Source organism: Durio zibethinus, chromosome 11 (assembly GCF_047325235.1).
Source record: "Durio zibethinus cultivar Kanyao isolate XHJ-2024 chromosome 11, ASM4732523v1, whole genome shotgun sequence".
NCBI classification, from domain to species: Eukaryota; Viridiplantae; Streptophyta; class Magnoliopsida; order Malvales; family Malvaceae; genus Durio; species Durio zibethinus.
In genome coordinates this window covers 22,635,472-22,647,632 of record NC_143172.1, presented here as the reverse complement: position 1 = coordinate 22,647,632, position 12,161 = coordinate 22,635,472, and the positions used below count along the sequence as shown (strand labels likewise).

Sequence of the window (12,161 nt, the reverse complement as noted above, 5' to 3'; positions counted from 1 at the left end):
ATGGCATGGCTCAGCTCAAAACAAAAGGGACGCGATTCAAAGCCAGGTTGCGTTGCTGGTCGGACGTGAATATGGTAAAACACACGGATTCCAAGCGAGTCAAAAGTTCTCCTAAACGTTGTTATTTAATAGTGGTATAAAAGGGCTAAATTTTGCTTTTTGCTTCAGAATTCTCCTGTACCTTCTCTCTCTTCTTGGTTTCCTGTGTTTCTCCCTCTACAAATTCAACCGGCAAAAGCAAACAAACCCAAAACATGATGACTATTTCCAAAATACGGCAAAAATCCCAGATTTTGCTTGCTGGAACCCTCAAATATCATCAAAAAATTCAATGATTTTTCCAAAAAAAAAAATCCAAAGCTAGAATCCAATTCCAAAAATTCCCAATATTCCATAGAAAACCCAATAGAATATCCAATCAAACCAGAAATTGAATCCTAATCCAAAAATCCCAAAAAAATAAATCCAACCCAAAAATCTCATAACCAAAATGAAACCAAACAAAAATTCTGATTGCTAGACCATTAATTGGTTAATTTTCTTGCCTTTAGAACCTTGCTTTGATTTTGATCAATCAATTTTTGGGCTTTAATTTCCCTTTTAATCCACTTGAATTCTAGGATTTAATCCCTCAATAGAATTGTCTTTCTTGATTTTACTTTTTTTTATTTTATTCATTTTCCACGAAATTTTTTAAAAATGAAAAAACAAAAAAAAAAATTAACTGTTGGACTTAAAATCCAAAAGAAAATTATAAACTGGGCTTAAAGCCCAAACAATAATTCAAAACCCAATGATTATCCAAAAATCATCTCAAAATACTAACAAGCTGAAAACCGAATCAGCTAAACATATGGATTATTTTATTTAAAGCTCCAAACGGAAAGGGCTGTCTATAGGTATGATGCCTCTTATCTTGACCAAAAAAAGGTTGGACAATCTATCTTCTTTGAAATTATTTTTAAAAAAAAATAAAGAGTAAATTCCTTATAAAATTAGAGTAAAAAAATATATAAGAAAGATTGTGAAAAAGGAAAAAGAAAGATTAAGGGTTAGGCAAATGTCACTATTGATCTAACTGCCCATATGAGACAATATTGAAAGAAGGCCCAAACACAGTGGCTCACATCACATGCACCAGGAGACTGCGGATTTGCTGGGGTCGTACTATCTAATTCATCATGAGAGTGGAAAATGCCCAAATTTATTGCCCATGTGATTATGAGCTTTGAGGCTAAGGCACTGTCACAAGCCTTTGGAAGAAAAAAGATTAATTTGGAACGAAGAAAAAGACACAATTCCACTTATTTTCATTTTTTCTTTTTATTCTTCTCTTACCAAATTAAAGAAAATGAAAAAAAAAAAAAAAACTTTCCTTCTTAATTTCATCTTTGTTTTCCAACCAAACATAAATAATACTACTCTTAGTCACGCGCAAAGTATCCTCAAAATTAACCAACAAGCTATTGCCATGTATTTTCTTCTCAAAGGTTACAACCCCATGTTGGTGCCCCCAACCAAATGTAGTCTTCCTCTGCATCATTTGTTCATTCTCAGAAACAAATAAAAGTGAGGGAGGCAGGAAGCAACTATCAGAAACGTTAGCTGTCTCATGGTCACAATGCATTTTCAATCAATAATCTTTCAATGTACTTATCAAACCTTGTCTGTATAGCATTAAACCAAGGAAGCTATGGTTTGCAATCATTTTCAACAAAATCAAGGTTTTGACACGTAATTTTTGACTGAAATTTAGAACATATTCATCAATCTAATTACCCGCATAATCATTAAAAAAAGGGTTATGATTAACGTTTAAATGAGTTTAAGTGCATGTTTAATAACGATTAAATTATTGTGATGAAGACGTAACATGCGCGTGATATTAGTCACGAGATGGTTTGTCCACGTTTAGGTCGATTTCTCGATTGCCTCCAATCACTTAAATATCATTGGTTATTTTATTCAGCAGCCATGAGCTCAGATTTTGGCCACAAAAACAAAAGATTTAATTAATGAAAATCTTCCAAGCTTGGCCACGACTGGTACCTGAATCTGATTCTGATAGACATGCATGAGAATGGGATAAGGACGTCTCACCTTACATTATATATATATATATATATATGTTGTCTGAGCCAGAAACAATTCTGCTAGAAAATTCTAGAAAATCAATTGTTGAAGTAAGAATGATTAATGAAGTAATACAAGCAACAAGTTCACACAGCAATTGGACTTTGCTATTTTTCATGGTTTGTCGTTCTCAGTGCCGACTCATGCAGAAGAATGATTGGAGAAAGATCCTATTACACTTTTGACCCTTTGCAGGCGTGTCGATTTGAAATTTTCGAGTATTTTTTCCAGCTCTCTAATTAGCTGTTGTCACCCCATAGTCTTATCTCTTTTGGACCTACAGGCTAAAATTTTTTTGACTTTGATCAGGTCTTTTGAATGTTTCAACACCTGATTAATATCGCTCCCGTTTAAACTTCAAATGAGTTTCCTTTTTTATTTTTTTTCTTCTTAATTAAAAAAATGGAGGAGCTGGTGGGAATGAAATAATATGTTATTCTTTTAAGAATTTGCTACAAGTATAAAACTAAAAGATTTTAAATTTTATCTACAAATAATAGTAAATAAAACCAACTCATGTGTAAAACTATCTTCTGTATCAGATACTTATCAAGCCATTTAGACTTATCAATGAGTCTCGTGCAAACAGAAATTTTCAAGTTCGACTTTGGTCCAATTTAAAATATTATTTTTAAATTAATTTTAATTGTAAAATATAAAACATTAATATATAAACTAATATTTTAATAATATTTTTAATATTATCGAGTTCAAATGAACTCGGGTTTAGCACAGGCTTGAGCTTGGCCAAGCCATCAAACCTGGCATGGTATTTAATCAAATCAACAAGCTACGCTTTTTAGGTGGTGTATTTTAGTTATGTTTAATTGTCATAACATTTTAGTAGAAATCTTTGGTTTATTATATATAAATTTTCGGTAAAAAAAAGAATAGAATTCAATTTCGCCCTTCCGTAAGGAATTTGGATTATGCATCTAATTGCAGACAAGTGGATATTTTACTTTTACATAGTTAAATGTTTAAGCATAACTATAGCTATTATATAAATACTAAAAAATTTGACCCATTACGCTAGGATAACATTTTTATTTTAAAAGAATTTTTTTTAAGTTTATTTTAAAAGAATATTAATTACTTGGTTTTGTATATATATTTCATCATGTATGAAAGTATAAAAATGTCACGTACTATTTTTAAAATTTTCATTTTAGGGGTTTTTTTAAAATAAATATATGTAACTATTCAATTTAATTTAATAAACAGTAAATAATTTGATTTTTTTAGGAGTTTTTAAAAAATTATTTATTATTTATTTTCTTTATTTTATTTTTTTAAAGACTAAACCCAAATAAAGATCTAAGAACTCAATTGAATGACATATGTCATTTAATTAGACCTTCAATTAACCCTAACATATAAGGGTAAGCATAAGTAGGTTCTAATCAACTTGTGGATAGAAACCAACTAAGTTTGATCAAGTCGGTTTGTTTAGTTCGATTTTAGTAATTATTAGTTAAATAAATCAATTTAGTTAATTAATTAGGTTAATTTATTATTTTTAAAATTAATAATCGAACTGATTGAATTAACAAATTTTTTAATAAATTTTTAAATATATGATACATAAAAAAAATATTTTAATTTGTATTGTTAAGAATGACAAATATGACATTAGGGATAAAATTACAGAGTTTTATTTGGTGAAAATTGTTGAAAAAATTATTATTCAAAATTGGTAGCAAAAGAATGGTGAAAAAATTTGATTTTTAACGTATTGAATGACTTTATATGTCAGTTTAATTATTTTCAATTATTAAAATTAGGCTAGTCAATTCACTTATTTTTTTCAACGGAGATCGATTAAGTCAATTTTTTTTAAAAATAAAATCAACCGATTGCTCATCTTTACTAAATATACTATTTCAATTAAAAAGATTACTTTTATATATTGTAAAATCAATTTGATCCAAACTTAAAGTTTAAGTCACATAACTTATTCATCTCTTTTAAAAAATGAATTCATATAAGTTTAGAGTTTGATTCTTATCACTTACAATTTTCTTTTCCTAAATCTCTTTAGCTTCTCGTTTAAAAAAAAAATCAAATTTGGTATCAGCTAAGCGGAAAAAAAAAAAAAAAAAAAAACCTATTGAGAGGAGTGTTAGGCTTCTTGACACTATTTCAATGGAAAAGGTTAATTTTATATTATGTAGTAATAGATATACGATAATAATTGACCAATCCGTCTGAAAATGTAATGTTCATTAAGGTTTACACTACTGGACCGACATAGAGATATAGTTTACAACTTACCCAGTAATTGTATTTATTATTTATGTTGTTCTGCCTTTATCTTGGGCTAAGCATGATTTATATCCATTAATATTTAATTAACAAAACTTTCCTTCTTTCTAAGGCAACCACCCGCCAAAAAACCAGCAAATCTGAAGCCTTAAGTTTGATTTGCACTTTCTGACATTCCCGGTGTGCTGGGTAACATGCTTGATTTTCATTGGCCCAGCTGTCTGTGGTCGGCTTGTGGGGCCCGCTAAAGAGCCAGATCCGTACCAACCAATAACTAATTCAAACATCGAAGTATCCAGGTCTCCGAGTATTTAGCAGGATCCGGGAAGCAACACCGGCCCAACCTCAAATCTCCACGTGTTTCTGGACACGTGTCTTTAATATCTGGCGCCAAATTGATCCCACCCTGTCTTTTCCAAATCAACTCGGCAGTCGTGTAATCTCACAACTGCCACGTGTCACCAAGATTTTCTCGTTAGCTCCTTGCTATAATTTGGATTGGGATTAGCTGAAAGTCTTCAGTTAAACGAGCTTCGAAAGCCTAAAAAAGCTATTTATGCACATAAAGAAACATACTCCTCTGATCCTTTCTTCCGTATTTTCAATCCCACCAATGATAAAAATATACAATTGTGTTGAGCGCCGGATTTTGTCATTTCCGGCGGTTCATCCGTGCGAAGCGGTTTCTCCAGCAACTCTTCTCGGCTCCTTAATCACTCTTTCTCAAAATATCAACAATTACCAATCAAAATTCTTAGCCACTCAAAGAAGAAATGCCCGGGAAACGATTCGCCAAATTGGAATCCTCCTTGTGTTTTTCGAGGAAATTCGCGATCGTGGTTTAATTGTTCCAGACTCGGTTGTGCTTTGCTTATCCGAGCTTCATCTTACTTTCCAGAAAATTCGGTTCTTGTTGGAGGATTGCTCGCGAGAAGGAGCAAGGGTATGGATTTTAATGAAGTCAGAGTTGGTGGCCTCCCAATTTCGAGTACTTATTAGAACTGTTGCTACAGCTCTTGATGTTTTGCCATTGAATTTGATCGATGTTTGTGGCGAAGTGAAGGAATTGGTAGAGTTGGTAGCAAAGCAGGCAAGGAAAACGAAAATTGACATTGACCCTGATGATGAAAGAGCCATGAGACGAGTTCTTTCAGTTCTGAACCGATTTGAGAAGGGAATTGAGCCTGAATTTCATATTTTGAAATCGGTTCTTGATTATCTTGAGATCAAAAGATGGAGTGATTGCAACAAGGAAATCAAATTCTTGGAAGAAGAGATTAGCTCTCAATGTGTTGATGGTGAGGAAAGAGAGTTACCATTTCTAAGTAGTTTGTTGGGGTTGATGAGCTACTGCCGGGGAGTTATTTTCGATACATTGGATAATCAAAATTCTGATCAATCAAACGTAAGATGCAACGTGGAGATACTCAGTTGCTTGAATCCTGAAGATTTTCGCTGTCCAATATCACTCGAGCTAATGATTGACCCGGTGACTGTCTCAACTGGACAGACATATGATCGGTCTTCGATACAAAAATGGTTCAAAGCAGGGAATACGATCTGTCCCAAAACAGGGGAGAAGCTAAAAAACACAGAGTTGGTCCCGAACACAAATCTCCGCAAGCTAATCCATCAGTTTTGTGCAGATAATGGGGTATCTCTTGCCAAAACAGGAAAGCAAAGTCGCGACATAACTAGGACAATTATTCCAGGCAGTCCAGCAGCTGCGGAGGCAATGAAGTTTCTGTCAAAGTTTCTAGCAAGAAAGTTGATTTTTGGACCCAGTGAGCAGAAAAACAAGGCTGCTTATGAGATTCGTTTGCTTGCTAAAGCAAACATTTCTAATAGGTCTTGCCTGATTGAAGCTGGAACGATCTCACCTCTTTTAAACCTCCTATTTTCTTTCGATAAGTCCATGCAAGAGAATGCAATTGCAGCTTTGTTGAAGATCTCAAAGCATGCTAGTGGCAAGAAAGTGATTGTTGAAAGTGGGGGATTGAGATCAATTCTTGCAGTCCTTAAGAGGGGTATAAGTTTGGAAGCAAGGCAAATAGCAGCTGCGACAATATTTTACCTCTCTTCAGTGAAGGGATACAGGAAATTGATCGGAGAAATGCCTGAGGCAATTCCAGCACTTGTGGATCTGATAAAGGAAGGTACGGCATGTGGGAAAAAGAATGCACTGGTAGCACTTTTTGGACTTCTTTTATATCCTGGAAATTATCAAAGAGTGCTAGATGCTGGATGTGTTCCATTGCTCCTTGATATTCTTCTAGCTTCATCCGACAAACATGAGCTTGTAACAGATTCATTAGCTGTTCTTGCAACCTTGGCCGAGAGTTATGATGGAACATTGGCAATTCTCCAGACTTCATCTTTGCCAATAATAACCAGGATTTTGCAGTCTTCAACATCTCAAGCAGGGAAGGAGAATTGTGTTTCAATCTTACTATCTTTGTGTTCCAATGGTGGTGACAAGGCCATCGCTGTTTTGGCTAAGGATGCTTCCATCATGAGTTCCCTATATTCGCTTGTAACAGATGGCACAACTTATGCAAGCAAGAAGTCACGCTCACTGCTAAAGATTCTTCACAAGTTCCATGAAACAAGCTCATCTGGACAAGGGTGTCAAGCATTTACCCATGAACAATCAGTTCATACTTGGTAGTAATCCAGAATTCTTTTCATTTTCTCGTGTAAATATATACTTACATACGTTTTCGTATGTGGATTCCTTGATCTTTTTAGTCATTAAGATTTGAATCTCAGGACGTTAGCTCAGTTTTTGCAAGAGCTAATGACTGCAAATCATACTTTTTATTAGTAATATGTAATAGAGCTTGGACATGAAAATTTGTATCATGATTCTTTTATAGCAATAAATGATTAAGATTGTGTGAGAGAGGCATGAATAAATTGTCTTCTAAATTATAGCATAATAAAACAAATTCTTTTTATACCCCGTTTTGAACAAGTGTTACAAAAGAGAAAGTTTGAAGACAAAATTATATGATAATAAGATTTGTCAATATAAAATATAATCATATATTTTTTAAAATTAAATAAAATCATGTATTTTGATATATAAAAGAGCCACTATTTTATTCATAAATGCTTCTAAATATTTATATTTTCTTTGGTATCTAAAACGTTTTTTTACCTTGGAAAGTAAAAATTAAATAGAAAAAAACAATGTTGTTTTTATATTTACAAGATATTTAAATCTTCAATTATTATTCATGTATTTTTACATATTAAAAAGTTACATATTCTATACAAAAATCCTTTTAAATTTTTATGTTTTTTATCTAAACACAATTTTTTACCTTTGAAAGTAAAAGTTAAATAGAAAAAAAAAAAAAAACAATGTTCTTTTTATATTTACCGGCATTTAAATCTTCAATTTTATTATTAGTCTATGGGATGGTTAAGGTTTAAATCTTGATTATTAGAACTAACAACTCATTATGTGACCTTGCTATTGGTTTATATTATTATTTTACTTCTATTTAATTTCACTTTAGAAATTATTAATATGGTAGTTATTCTATATAAAAAAAGGTAAAATATACAAATAGTCACTTAATTTTACAATTTTTCTAAAATGGTTATTTATGTATTAATTTTTTTAATTTAATAATTTATTTTTGTATAAGTATTTTTTATCACTCAATCATTACTAATTAATGATGTGTTGACATGGCATTAGTGCCATATGGCATTATCACATCATCTGAGAAGTCATATGACATTAATATGGCTTTATTAAATTTAAAATATAAATAAATTTCAATCATTTAACTTTTTAAGGATTTATATTTTGATCACTCAATTTTAAAAATTTACAATTTGATCACTAAAAAATAAGTCCTCAAATTTTAAAAATAATATATAAATAAGTATTTGATATTATTATTGTATAGAATTAAATTATAAATTTTTTATTTTGTTGTACTTATACCATTTAAATTTGAAAAATAAATGAATGTTATCCACTTGTAAAATTACTAAAATAATGTTATTTTAAATCTTTGTCATTAAGTTTATCTAAATAATCTCAACTAAATATTTTATATTTCATAATGTTAAGAGTTAGTTTTAATTTCATGTAATAAAATATTAAAGTATATACAACGAAATAAAATAAAATAATTTATTATATTAAATTTCATAAACCATTGATAATTAAATCATTATAAAATTACATTGAAGGTGACATTCTAATTTTAATAATTTCACAAATATTAGTGATCAAAATGTAAAATTTTAAAATAGTTACTTGAATTTATTTTGATTAATTGAATGATAAATATTGAAGTAATAATATTTTAGTAATTTTGGCAATCGATTAGTATTCTTTTATTTTTCAAATTTAAATTGTATAATTGCAATAAAATAAAAAATTTATAATTTAATTTCATGCAATAAAAATATCAAATATTGATTTCTATGTTGGTAATTACATTATAAATTTTTAAAGTTGAGTGATAAAAATAAAAATTTTAAAAAAGTTAAGTGATTAAAATTTATTTTTTAAAAAAAATTTATAATATCACATCAATAATGTCATGTATCTTGTTAAATAACTTTGCAGTGCCACATGACACTTAGACAACTAACAACTAACGTAGTAACACCATTTCAACACGTTATTAGACACAAATAGTTGAGTGAAAAAAAATACTTACTCAAATTTAAGTAATTAAATTAAAAAAATTAATATTCAAGTAACCATTTTAAAAAGATTCTTAAAGTTGAGTGACTCTTTGTATATTTTATCCTATAAAAAAGTGGCGGGTTCATTATTCAAATTAAAGGTGTTCATTTCATTAATTCTTGTAATTTTAAATTGAATTATCTAAAATTAAATTAATCAAATTATTTTATTTTATTGTCATTAGTTGAATTGAATTTATTAATTTAAAAAATCTAACTAGTCGAATTTAATTCAGTTAACATTTTGAATTAACTGAATAATAAAATATATTTAAATTAAATTAAATTTTTAATTTTTAATTTTTCATATTTAAAATAAATTAAATTAAATCAATTAATAAATTATTCAATATCAAAATATCCCGGCAAAAAAAAAAAAAAAAACTAAAATATCAAGTTAAAAATTCCAACCACTTATAAAATAAAATGGCCAATTTTATATATTTTTATTTTGTATTTGAGTTTCTAAAATTTTGGTTAATGGGATTAATTCTATTTTTTTAATAAACTAACTAAAAATTAAAATTCGTTCAAATTCATTTTTGGATTAAACCAAAATTAATTCTGTAATAGATCCATTAACCAAATCATATATATATATATATTATAACATACAAAGTTATATAATAAAATTTGCTTATGTGTAATTTATGTGTACAACTTATTTTGATGATACATAAAATAATTTTAAGTATACAAGTAGATAATTTTTCTTAAGGTTTATATGTACACTCTATCTAAATGATAAATAAGATAATTTTTTAATTTTAATTATTTATCAAATAATTTTATTCAATTAATTATTTAATTTTTAAAATTTTAAATTTTCAAAATTAAGTTTATCCAAATCTTTCAATATATATAAATGTTATCCTAAATTTAAGGAAAATAAAAAAATTTCATAACTCACACTCACCTATATAATTCAAAATTCAAATATAACTTTTAAAGTTAAATCACTAAATCTTAGAACCTATATAATTCATACACAATCTAAATTTATAGTTTTATAAATTTAATATAAAAATAGCCTTATAAATTTAAATTAATTAGACTTGGTGGTTGAGTAATTGTAGTTTACCAACATTATTATCTTTTTTTATGATTAAAATAAAAATATCTTATCTCAATTTAAATCGCATGCAAATCTTAATTTAAAATCATACAAATCTTTTTTATCTTGATATAAAAATACACATTATTATTAAATAATTAAATATTAAGAGATAAGTAAACAAGTTATACAAAAATAAATGAGAGCAATTGAGATGCATCTAAGATTAAACTCACTAATATTTAATCTCAATTGTAAAGGTGGTGACAGATGATACTAAAAGCAAATCAGGTCTCAAAAATGTGGAATAAGGTAGTAGCACTCATAATCTTCAAAGGTAAAAATATATGCATGACCATCAACTTTAATTTATTATTTTTCGTGTTGCACATTTTTTATTTTCTGCTTTCTTTTTTTCTATATTTCTTGCTTTTTTTATTATACATTAATTATCATATTAATCTTGATTTCTTTGAGATTTGCTTTTAATCTATTGCAAGTGTCCATTTGATCTATTATATGCCTATATGCCTTTTTGGAATTTTTATTTTTTATGTATAAGCTCTTTTTTAAATTATTACTTGCACATTATATAATAATGTGTTCATTATAATTAATCAATAAATTGAACATGATAAGTTTTGTCTAGATTTTTAAAATTTTTTTAATATTTGCAAAAAAAAAATTCTTTTTTCTTTTTTTGCTTGGTTGTTTTTAGGAAATTTTATTTTTTTAGATAAAAAAGAATAAGAATTTTATTTCCTAATTTTTATTTTTTAATTTGCCTCTTGTATTGTAAAGGTTGATTTTAGTGTAATTCTTTTCTAATTTACATTTTATTTGTATATTTTCATTTTAATTGCATACTTGGTTAGAAATCAATTAGAATATTTAATTATCACAATAATATCTTTATCAAAATCATTGATTCAAATTTCATTACTCAATGTCACCATTTCAATATTATATGTAGTATATACTATATGTTAAAAGATCATTTTGAATCAAGCCTTCACATTTTGATCTTTATATATGATTATATTTTCTTATTTATCTTTCTCAACTTTAATGGTCGTGTAGGATTGTAAATTAAATGAATTATATATTAAAAGATTTTAAAGAAAGCAAAGAATAATATGAATTTGAGTATGAAATATAAGATAATGAAAAAGATTTTAAAAGTATATAGTTTGAACCTTTATTTGAGTTTTAATCAAAGTTATCAATACTGTACAAGACAATATTTCAATTTACTTTAAAAATGGTATATATTGGTACTAGTGGTTTCAGAATTTTTTTTAGATTTTTTGATTTAGTATAAATATATTTATAAATATAGATGAATTTGTACATTCTAATACTATTAATAATCTACAAAATAAATATATAATATCTTAAAAAATTAAATAAATAAGTTTAAATGTATAAAAATAATATCATAAAATTTTCATGATATTGTTAAACACTTAATCTGATTATATGATATTTAAATAAGTATTTTTTATGCAAATATTAAGATAAAAACAAAGAGAAAAAAAATTAACCTTAGCTTCATGATTTTTAAACTTTAGAAACGGAGTACAATTACTTTTTTTTTAAAGAGATTGAAATACTTATGAACTTTGGCTTGAAAAAATAAAGTATAAAAGAAAATAAGTTACAATAAAAAATAGAACAATTCAACTTTTAAGGGTTATTTTATCAATTAATTTTATTTTTATTCGCTTAAAAATAAGCAAACAACAAAAAACAAATTAAAAATTATAAAGCATGTTTTACATTTACATATCGGCCGAAATAAGTTAATTCATTGAAACTAGTCAAAACCAATGAAAACAACTGCTATTATTCGATCTAAATTTGGTATGAAAAATATTCTTAGGTGTATCATATTTTGATATAAGTATAGCATATCGACTAGTACCAAAATGAACAATTATGGTTTTAGTGCATATATTAATTATCTATCTAAATTGCTTGACTTTCAATATCA

The 12,161-nt window shown here is 27.5% G+C and overlaps 1 pseudogene across 1 annotated transcript; it reads left to right on the top strand.

Annotated features, from left to right (window-relative positions):
* Positions 1–4,908: 4,908 nt before the first annotated feature.
* Positions 4,909–7,306, top strand: LOC111291258 (U-box domain-containing protein 19 pseudogene; annotated as a pseudogene). The gene has a single exon (XR_016346500.1). The product of XR_016346500.1 is annotated as a U-box domain-containing protein 19 pseudogene (transcript).
* Positions 7,307–12,161: the final 4,855 nt, after the last annotated feature.